Source organism: Fundulus heteroclitus, unplaced genomic scaffold, assembly GCF_011125445.2.
Source record: "Fundulus heteroclitus isolate FHET01 unplaced genomic scaffold, MU-UCD_Fhet_4.1 scaffold_162, whole genome shotgun sequence".
In the NCBI taxonomy this organism is placed as follows: Eukaryota; Metazoa; Chordata; class Actinopteri; order Cyprinodontiformes; family Fundulidae; genus Fundulus; species Fundulus heteroclitus.
Genome location: NW_023396574.1, coordinates 356,102 through 367,809, shown reverse-complemented (window position 1 = coordinate 367,809; position 11,708 = coordinate 356,102). Strand labels below are relative to the sequence as shown.

The window sequence follows — 11,708 nt, the reverse complement described above, 5'->3', positions numbered from 1 at the left end:
GTTCCGCTGCAGTCTCTGTCTGCCCTGTCTCTGTCTGCCTCGCTTTTCGGGCTTCCCCTAATACTGCACCGTGGCCTTCCCATGAGACAAAACAAAGACAGTCTATCGTAAACAATCAGTATCCCTCAGCAGCTGCAGCATTTGGCCTTGCAATCAGAAAACAGTGGATCTTATACACAGACATCAGGTCTCCAGGCCTCCTCTGTCCGAGTGGTGTGAGGCCATAGTGACTTCAGAATAATAATTCTTATAACACTGGTAACCTCTTCTAGCCCTTGAGATGCCTCCAGCAGTTCCTCCACATGTTCACAAAGTATTTTCACTTCTTCATTTCTGCATTTGGCACATTGAGCATTGGATTAGCAAAAAAAAGCTGTATGAGAAGTATGCAGCTGCAACCTTTTTTGCATGATAATATTGTTAAAAGGGCTATGACAAGTGATGTTTGTGTCAGACTAAAAACGGAGAAATAATGACCATTCATGATTTGGTTTGACTTGATAGTAGTTGGAATCAAATTCTACAAAAAGTCAACTGGTTAGAGTATACTTTGGCCGGCAAGAAATCAAAGCATAGATTTTCACTTTAATTTGTTGTATGTCTGGATTTAACTGCTGGCTCCATTCATCCGACTCAGAATTTAGTTAATGAATATGTAATAGCCACATTCTACCATAGGATGGCGTGTCCTGGAATACGAGTACTCTTGTGCCCTGCCAAATCTTCAGATCAGTGATGGAAAGTTTGGCTCAGTTCCCAAATAGCTAGCTTGATCCCTAAAGCACTCTCAATTTTGCAGTATCTTTTGTAGCCTTAACTGTTATGTTAACTTTACAAAAAATAACTGCTAATCTTTTACCACTCAAATCAGTAGTTCTTGATGATACTTATATATTTTCGTTATTTATGCTTTATTTAAACTGCAGCCAAATGCTGTTTTATTCTATGTTTTTACATTCTGCGAAGCATTGCAATCACCGTGGTGTCTTCAGTTGCAGTAGCAAATTTTCCCTCCATTTTCAGTGAATAGTAAAAGCCTATTTTATAAACTTTTATGCTTTGCATGGCCTACATACTGGTAAAAATAAATTTTTTCCAAATTCTATTGAAACCTTGGAGATCGCTCTTTAGATTTACTTCAAAGCATCGGCTCTTAGAGCCAGCAATAGGTGAAGTCTAAACCGTTGTCGTGGGTGTAGTGTGCTTAGACCCACGACAAGACCTTCGCATAACGTCCTTGTGATATGCAGCAGGCCCTGGCTGTACGTTTATCAGTCAAGACCGCCACCAGCATAAGCCTGGGCCTCCTGACGGAGAACATGGAATATCTGTTATGATACGTGGCAGAAATAAGAAAAGCAAAAGGAAAACAGACAGGAATAATCAGTCGTACTTAAAAGTCATAAACTGTCAGATGCAACCTGCCACAAAGACACCATCAACCACCAAATCATATAAACTGGGTTTATTAAACATTAGATCTCTGTCAGGAAAATCCCTTTTAATTAATGACTTCATTATTGACAATAATCTTGATGTTATGTTTTTAACAGAAACATGGTTACATGAATCTAATGAAGCAGCTATTCTGCTGGAGTCGACTCCTCCAAACTACAATTTTCTTTGTGAGAGCAGACAGCAAAGGAAAGGTGGAGGAGTAGCAACATTGTTTAATGATTCACTAAAGTGTAAAAAGGTGTTTTTGGGAAAATTTGACTCTTTTGAACATTTGGCTCTCCAGGTAAAGAGCCCGGTACGAACTATGTTTCTGAATGTTTACAGGCCTCCTAAGTCCACATCAAACTTTTTTAATGATTTCAGTGACCTCTTGTCTGTGATATGTGTTGATTATGACTTTTTAATTATTGTTGGAGACTTCAACTTTCACGTTGACAACCCTGAAGACAGAAGTGCAAAAGAACTGTGTGACACACTTAGAAACTTTGGTTTAACTCAGCATGTTAAACAGCCAACACACAAGCAGGGGCATATTTTAGACTTAATCATCACTAAAGGTCTAAACATTTCACAGGTCAATGTAACTGATGTTGCCTTATCCGATCACTTCTCCGTTACCTTTGAATGTATCATTACCAGTGACTCATTTAGCCAAAGGGACATCGTAAGAAAACGCACCTTTAAGGACAATGCCACAGAAAATTTTATTCAAGCTTACTCTGCTACCTCAACCTTGGGCTGCAACTCAGTAGATGAGCTAGTAGATAACTTTCATTCTAAAGTCTCAGACATCATTGACTGCATTGCTCCAGTTAAAGTGAAGGTTTTTTACGGGAAGAAAAAATCTCCTTGGAGAAATGCTCCATCAGTTAGAAGTGAAAAAAGGGAATGTCGCAAAGCTGAACGCAGGTGGAGAAAGAATAGACTCCTGGTTCACTATGACATCTATAAAGAGAGACTTAACAGATATAACTTACAACTGAAAAATGCAAGAGAATCTTTCTTCTCTGAGATCATTAAGAAAAACATTAATAACGCTCGTGTCTTATTTGCCACAGTCGACAGATTAACAAATCCTCCTGTGTCCGTGGCTTCAGAACTCCACTCCACCAGGGCCTGCAACGAATTTGCTAACTTCTTTACTGAGAAAATCCTAAAAATTAGAGGATCAGTTTGTACATCCACACCAGCTCCAGAACCAAAGCGGTACTCAGCTGGAACTTATCCTGACAAAATGTCCCAATTCAGCCAAATAAACTACAAAAGCTTAGAGCAGATCATTCAGCAGCTAAGTTCCTCTTCATGCTGTCTTGATGTTCTCCCCACAGCTTTCTTTAAAAAAGTTTTACCTGTCATAATGTCTGATTTGACTCAGATAATAAACACGTCCCTCCTGTCAGGTGTTTTCCCCCAGTCCCTAAAAACAGCAATTATCAAACCACTGCTGAAAAAGAATAATTTAGACAAACTTCTACTCCAGAACTACAGGCCCATCTCAAACCTCCCCTTTATCAGTAAGATTATTGAAAAAGCTGTATTTCAACAATTAAACACCTTCTTAACAACGACCAGCCGATTTGACGTTTTCCAGTCAGGTTTCCGTGCTCACCACAGTACAGAGACCGCCCTGATCAAGGTGTTTAATGACATCCATATAAATACAGACTGTGGAAGAACCACCGTGCTGGTACTATTGGACCTTAGTGCAGCATTTGATACTGTCGATCACTCCATTCTGTTAGAACGCCTGGAGAACTGGGTCGGCCTCTCTGGTACAGCACTCAACTGGTTTAAATCCTACTTAAAGGACAGGGACTTTTTTGTATCAGTAGGTAACTTTACATCAGAGATGACAAAAATCCCATTTGGGGTTCCCCAAGGGTCCATTCTGGGTCCCCTCCTCTTCAATATCTACATGCTCCCTCTAGCCCAGATAATAAAAAATAACAACATCAGCTACCATAACTATGCAGACGACACACAGCTCTACATCACCATGTCACCAGGTGACTATGGACCAGTTCAGGCACTGAGTAAATGCCTAGAAGAAATCAATACGTGGATGTGCCAAAATTTTCTCCAATTGAATAAAAACAAAACTGAAGTAATAATATTTGGACCAATAGAGGAAAGATCAAAAGTTAGCACACAGCTTCAGTCGCTTCAGCTAAAAACCACTAATCAGGCCCGCAACCTGGGTGTAGTGATGGACTCAGACCTGAACCTTCAAAAGCATCTAAAGACAGTTACAAGGTCGGCTTTCTATCACTTGAAGAACATTTCTAGGATTAAAGGACTGATGTCTCAGCAGGATCTAGAAAAACTAATCCATGCGTTTATTTTTAGTCGAATTGATTACTGCAACGGTGTTTTTACAGGTCTGCCTAAAAAGTGGATCAGACAGCTGCAGCTGATCCAGAACGCTGCTGCCCGCGTCCTCACTAAGACTAAGAAAGTAGAGCACATAACCCCAGTTCTAAAGTCCTTACACTGGCTCCCTATATCTCAGAGAATAGACTTTAAAATACTTCTGTTAGTCTATAAATCCTTAAATGGCTTAGCTCCTAAATACATCACAGACTTGTTATCAGCGTATAAACCATCCAGACCATTAAGGTCTTCTGGCTCCAGCCTACTCTGCATACCTAGAACCAGAACTAAACACGGAGAAGCAGCATTTAGTTCCTATGCTCCAATTATCTGGAACAAACTTCCAGAAAACTGTAAAAGTGCGGAAAGCCTGAGTTCTTTTAAATCAAGATTAAAAACACATTTGTTTAAAATTGCCTTCAACTGTCCTAGTTAACTGAATCACCACTTTTTTGTTCTATTTTCTTTCTATATTTTATTCCTACTTGCTCTTATTCTGTTTTATTTTGCTATATTTTAATCATGTAAAGCACTTTGCATTGTCTTTGTACTGAATTGTGCTATATAAATAAATTTGCCTTGCCTTGCCTTGCCTAGAGACATTAAATGCACTTTGCATTGCAGATAAAGACAGATCTTTGCTGTTTCAACCCTAACTTCTACTTTACTTGGCTTATTGTTATGTGTAAATGACAAGAAACAAATCAGACAAGCCTTGGAAGAAAAATTTGTATTTAAAACACATAATTTTGCAAGTTAATATGCCAAATAACGCATATAATATTCATCAGGCTCCTCTCCTGTGGAACTACATATCAGTTTTGGTCCATGAGGCACCCTGTCTACTTTTAAGACTAGGCTTAAAAATTCCTGTTAGACAAAGCCTTTAGTTGGTGATTGTTTAGGTTATTCTGAGCTATCTCAACAGATATGCTGCTATAGGCTTAGACTGCTGGAGGACAACAACGTCTATTTTTAGTGCTCTGCTGAGTTTTCCTATTGTTCTGCAATTTACTATTTGTGTTTATTTCTACATTTAACTTTTTGTTCTCCCTTTTGGTTTTTCTTCATAGTGGCACTCCTGGTCTAGCACTACATTTGCTGTGACATCCAGCAGATGACGATCATCTACTATTACCATCTAAAATAAGACGGATTCCTGTATAAACCTGTGCTTCTGTGCTTTATTGCATTTCTGCTGTATCTTCTCTAACCCCCAGTTGGTTAAAGCAGATGACACTTAAAGGTATTTTGTCTGAACCCAACACAAGTGGTTTTACTGAAATTCCTACGATTTTCTAGTGGGTGTATGGCACATACCTACGTATCACGTAGACTACACCACTTGAGGCAGCTCTTCTAAGCATGACATTATTAGTGCTGCGTTGGCTGTGATGAGTATGTGTGTCCTTTACATCTCATTACAAACCTGAAAAAACTAGAGTCATTTAAGTGTGTAACAAATACCTGTTGCTTGAACGGCGCCGGTGCAATTCTCGAAAAGTCGATCTCTTGACGGCCAAAACTTTTCTGGCATTTTGTGTCCAGTACACAGACCCTTCAAATAAGAAATGCAGAGAAAACAGAGTTAGCTAAAGTGAAGAATAATGTAATGCCACTACTTACAACATTAATGCTATGGAATAAGTGGTATGAGTTTGGTGTCTGTGAAAAAGTTATATATTCTAATTACCAGTTGTCCCTTCAGACTCAACAATTTCATTCCCGAGGGTGTCAGTGAGGGTGTAGTCCTCCTCATCTGCCATGGCAACTTTTAATTTTGACAATATGATGGACACAGTTGCCTCTGACTCAGTGAAACGCACCATGACCACACGTGTTGAAACAAGCTTTCCCTCCTTCGCCTCAGACACATGGAGAGCCCTAAAATGCATTAACACAAATAAAAAGAAACCAGCAATATCAGCACAACGTTCAAGTCCATGTAAGACTTTCAATGCACAGCACTTTGTGTTGTGTCTGAAATATAAGAGGAAGAAATGCATTAATGTCCCACAGTTGGGGAATTCAGGCTTTAACATATAGTTTCTCAGTTTGCTTAAAATCTAATTCTACAAGGATCATCTTCAAAGTTAAGAACTAAGGTAATTTAATTTATATTAAACACAAACTGTTAACATCTGAACACACCTTTGAAATGACCTTTGTGTGGAAGCTGATCTCGCCACTGTGATCAAGTTTGCCGTGGGTGGCGTGCCACTACGAAAAGAAAATGGGCGAGATGTGCTAGGGGAGGTAGTGTGGTATGGTACTGTTTCCGTAGTCTCCCCTGCTTCGCCATGGACTTCATAGTGCTCATGGTTATGTAGGTCAATGGAGCTAAAACTTCCATTTTCAAGGGGAAAAAATGCAACATTTGCTGCATCTGTAAGGTACAGACTGGATGCGTTGAGCTATGGAGGAAGAATAAAAAATATGGATGTCAGTCCAGACTCATAAATACATATAAAAAAAATAAAAATATATTAATTTGTATCTATCCAAAGCGGTAGTCAAAGGTAATACACAGGGAATTTTTTAAATCTTGATCAATTCACAGTTTAAAATATTCTGCAAATGAGGAGAAACAAAGGTGAATACGAATTTAAAAATCCTGTCTGTAAAAATGTAAAGAATACAGGACCATAAAGTTTTATGTCTAAGTCTCCTGAAGTGTGAATTCTTATCTAAGACTAAGAGAAAAAAGATATTTTTAGAAAACAGTACTACATTTTTAAACACTCTTTACAGACTTCGGATATAGTCGAATTCATTTTGATGTGAAATTCAATACATTTAGAAATTGTAAAGGTATGACACAATGTGCAAATTGATGCAAAGGTGACAGCATGTTATGTTTTTTGTTTTTGTTTTTCTTTTTTAAACACAGGATGATATATAAGCTACTGTTGTGCTCCAGTGATCTCCTTCACCGAGACAATTCCTAAGTAAACTTCTTAAAACCAAGATTCAATTATTGATCTCCACTCTGAATCCGGTAATATTTTTCAAAACAAAATGAACTCGGTGATCAGCTAACTCAAGTATCCAATACTGTGTCTGCTGTAAGACAACGCTGTGATGCACAGCAGTGATCATCTGAAAGCCCTTCGGTTTGATTGACAGCTTTGATCGTGGGGATGAAATAGCAGAAAATTGTACCAAGCAGAAACTGTGTGCAGGTAACATGTTTTCGTGCTGCTGGGCGATCATAAACAGCAAAGAACTGGTTGTAGGTGAGGCCGGCAGTTCCTTGGCCGCTAGGCAGGGGGCGCTCAAGGGGCACCGCTCGTGATCCCCAAATTGTAGAGTCAAAACAAGTTATTGATGTTTTATTAGCGAGTTTTGCTAAACAAGTAAAGCACTAAAAAGACTGTAAACATACAGCTGGAACAAGACTGATTAGGGAAGGCTTTCCTCCCTAGCAGTGAGCTCCACTGAGACTGAGAGAGTTTTAATATACCCAAACAGTAAAACTATACCTCGCTGAATATTGAAATAATTTTCAAAAATTAAAAACCGACCTGAAAGATGCGTGAGATTCTCTCAACGCGCATGTCATCAAGTCTCAGCGTGATTCTTTTGTTTCCTCTAAAAAGTACAGCCGTCTCCATTTTTACCCCTTATGCTGCTAGTGAAAATGCCGGAGCTGTGGAAGGCTACAGAACTTTTCACAAGTGGCTTCTGATGGCAGTCTTGGCGCAAAACCTTTGGCGGTTTGCTGACGCGCAAACCGGATGCGGGTAAAACGCGCGAAAAACTATCCAGTACAAATTCCAGAAGACTATTTTTTTTTTTTTTTTTGGAGAGTGGTAGAAAATATCAGCTTGTAGTTGGCACGATGACAGAGTCTAAGTTGTTACCCTACTTCGATATCATTTAAAGCATGATCCAACATGGGCATTCAGATACTGATATTTCAAATTACCTCAGCTTAGATTGTGGATTGACCAAAGGGGTATCTGTTTCAAACATCAGGCAATTTTGTGGCCAAAATGGAATAACCAGGGATAAGGTGCACGACTTCAAGTTGGAATGCGAAATTGCCAAGGCAATTATTGAGGTAACAAAAAAACATTTTTATGAGTATGGCTGAACATCAATGAAAATGTGTCCAGTGATGATAATAATTTTTTTATTAAACCATTGCAATGCATTTCATGTGCTGTATTGCAGTAATGTACATATTTTCTGATCAGTCCAATTCCTGCCCCGATTAATCCTCTGAGAAGGGTGTACTAGGGTTAACTGACACTTTCATCATAAATGTTGATAGTTTTGCTTTACATTGTGATTACTATTGGTGAGATGCGTTTGTGTGATGCAGAGTTTGACCTTTCCTGTAAAGCTTAGGAGTCCCATGAACCTTACAAGTTTTTTAAGACACTTATTTACTGTCCCCCAAAACATTTCAATTACTGTAACTTATTTTACAAGCAAATTACTTAGTGGATGAATATTCTTTTTCAATTTTAGACAGGACCACAATATGGAAGGAGAATGATGACCGGTTACTTGTCTTCAAAAGGAATTAGAGCATCTGAGGGACGAGTTGGTACTATGTTGAAACAAATTAACCAGCCATATCATGCAGCTCGCATTCAGGTAGGTTGTACCACTGCTACTCCAGCAGTCTGAACATAATCATGTGAGACTCTGAAAATTAACCAGCCAGCATTTTTATAACTGATCAGTGGCACCAAGCAAAGAGGGTTTAATCGGCATCCATGTTTGTTTAACTAAAACGCTACACAGTACAAATAATAAACATTAAATTACTGGAGGCCTTATGCTACATAAGCTCCATTTACGCTATTTTTAATCGTGCCGAGACCGGTCCGAGCTCAGTAACTGAGATAACTATCTAGTGTAAATGGAACTCAAACTGAACTGAACCACGCCAGACAAAACCAAACCACGCTAAAGTAGACCGGTTGGTGAGTAGGTCTGGGCACAGTTCTCTGATAACAAAGAGCGCATGAGCAGACTGCGTCATCTCCTTACTCAGCTTACTGTAAGCCCTGTGTAGACTATTGTTTTTCTACTTCCCAAAACCCGTCTCTGTCAAGGAAATTTAACAAATCTTGCCTCCCTCACCTGAGTCTTCGCAAACAACGAAATATAAAAATTATAAATAAACATAACTTCATGAATGTTACGGGCGCCGCCACTTTGATTGAATCTCCTTCAATCCTACAGAGCTGTAGTAGCGTAGATCATCAGTAGGAGGCGAGTAACCGTGCTACTGTGATGTCTAAATGGTCGTAAGAACCGAGCTCGGCACGGTTAACTTATCTGTGCTCGGACCGTTCTCGGCACAGATCAGTTAAAAAATGGCAGTGTAACAAGGTGTAATAATTGTATTTAAGAAGGACACTGTTGTTCTTAAAATTGTTCTGTCCCCCACCCCACTGTGAAAATGCCATAACTTTGATTGTCTCAAGTTTTTACCAAATTACAGAGATCAAAGAACCTGAATCCAGTACCATATAGTGCCGAGTACATGGGTCACAAACTGCACTTGGATCAAAATGAAAAACTGGTGATGTTCGGCGTGACACATGTCCTTTCTGTTGACGGGTTCTCCAGCAAAATTGTCAGCCATTACACTATGCCTGTGAAAAACAACCTGACAATATATGAAAAGGTCTACAGGTAACTTTGTGTTCTCTACTTCATAATGCATTTTTAAATCTCGACATTTTTCAACTACAACAATCTCTGAGGGGTATACACAATATAGATAACTGGACTATTATTGTTCTATAAGAGAATAGACAAGTCAGAAAAGTAAGGTTAAACCAATACATTCATATATACACATGTGTGTTAAATATTTGTGTTGCTACCCCTTGTCTTTCAGAGTATGAAATCTATAGTGTGCTGTCTTAATGACTTAAATACATAACACACAAAGACATATACAGTATATAGATCAATTGTATCTTCTACTTAATCAGGTTTATCTTAGACTGAGGGCTAAAGGTAACCCCCACTGTAGCTCATACTTAAGATGTCGATTAAACAGTTGCAGCAAGAGGGTTTGTTGTTGTCACCCTCATAGAAAAATAACTGAAAGTGTATTTTAACAACAATTATGGCACAAACTGACATTGACATACTGTTAAGAAAAAACTAGTGTTTGGACTGTTGTAATGATTTAGGGTTTTGTTTATTTCAGTTTTTTTTTAGGTTTATCTTTAGATTTCAGATAATTCTGCCCATTATATTAGTAAAGTTATTGTGGTTTCTGTCATGTTAGTTCTTCTAGGTTTATTTTACCACCGGTGAGTCTTGTTTTGTGTTTCCTTTCTGTCTCACTGAGTGTTTTTGATCCATAGCCTGTTTCCAGAGTATATGCATGATCCCTGATAAGATTGTTTGCTCGATGGTTTTGACTTTGGACATGTTTTTGACTCAGCTTCAAGTTTTTTGCTTGGGATGTGTTTTCACCTTCTAATATACCTGTTTTTGACCTTGGACTGTTTTGGGTTTTTCAAATTTTTAATTTGCCCTTTTCTTCCAGTCTACTTTTCATGCTCTGGTTTTCTGCTGTTTATTCTGAACATTTAATAAATAACCTCCATAACTTTAAGATTTTGTTTGTCTGGTTTGAATTCTGGGTCCACATTTTTGCAGTCCATTGCATCTTTATAATTACAGGGTTACGCCATTTCAGCTGTCCTCTATCCACTGTATAGACTACGGACATATCAGTAATTGTAATAGAAAAATAAAGTAATTAACAGGAGACTTACCACACTTGTGTTGATTTTTTCCAGGAGTGCTGTCCTTCAATATGGAATGTGGGACCAAATCCGAGTAGACCATGGAAAAGAGTTCTACTTGACCCTTTTCATGCAGGAGAAATTAGCAAGCTACAGGACTAACACAGAGAGACAGCCATATCTGCAAACCTCGTCAAAACAGGCGAGTTGCCCTTTTGTCCTTTAAGCAATGTGTAAGCTGATATAGACTACTTTAAAATTTTCAAATCCTTGTCTTTGAACACATGTTTACACCTTTAAACTGGCATAAATGGGGCTTACCATCCTTGGTTGTGATTGGAAACAGCCAGATTGCACTCTGTACATACAAAATGACAATAAAGTTGTCTAAGTCTAAGTCTAAGGACTGAAAACATCATCAAACATACCTCCTACCGCAGCAACCATATGTTTTAACTGCTATAATCAGGGACGTATACAGGTCACACCAAACCAGGAAATACAGACTTTCAGGAAAAAAAGGCTTTCTCGGGAAGGCTATCACTGTGACAAACAGACACAAAAATAGATGAAACAAAAATAAAATGCACATAAGCATATATTAAGTCATTATTCAATAAAAATGTTGAGATTGACTAGTTCAAAAATTTATATGGAAAATTTACTGTAATATATATACTTATCAATTGCTACAGATATTGATTGCCATGTAATTACTATACCTTGAAAAATAGACGCTTGCTGCTACTAATCTAGATAATTGATCATGTTATTCCTTGTATTCCTTGATCGTAATCGTCATCTTGATCATTATATGTCTATCGTAAAGATGCTTGAATCACTAAAACGCTCACCCTTTAATGTTTTGAATGTTATATGCTAATCTTTAAATGCTTATCATTTTTCACTAGTCTGATTGTAATTCTGAGTCTTGAAAACAACCGATAAGTTTATATAGCACCAAGTTTATATAGACACAAGACATTTTTCTGGTCTGAGCGGGGAAGTAAGTAAATAAAATAGTTCGGCAGCTTTTTGTCTTTTGTATGCTAAATATATGTATGTCGGCCTTTTACTACATATTTGGTCTTCTTGATTAGCTTAAAGTTATGAATTTGTCTCGCAGAAGCATGGCTTCATGCTCAGGCACAA

At 38.3% G+C, this 11,708-nt stretch overlaps 1 long non-coding RNA gene across 1 annotated transcript; it reads right to left on the bottom strand.

The window, feature by feature from the left end:
• Nucleotides 1-255: 255 nt before the first annotated feature.
• Nucleotides 256-6,376, bottom strand: LOC118558828. Its single transcript, XR_004928498.1, has 4 exons — nt 5,992-6,376; nt 5,522-5,712; nt 5,296-5,386; nt 256-333 (listed from the first exon to the last, which is right to left on the bottom strand). It is a non-coding gene; the product is annotated as an uncharacterized LOC118558828 (long non-coding RNA).
• Between the last annotated feature and the right edge of the window lie 5,332 nt (nt 6,377-11,708).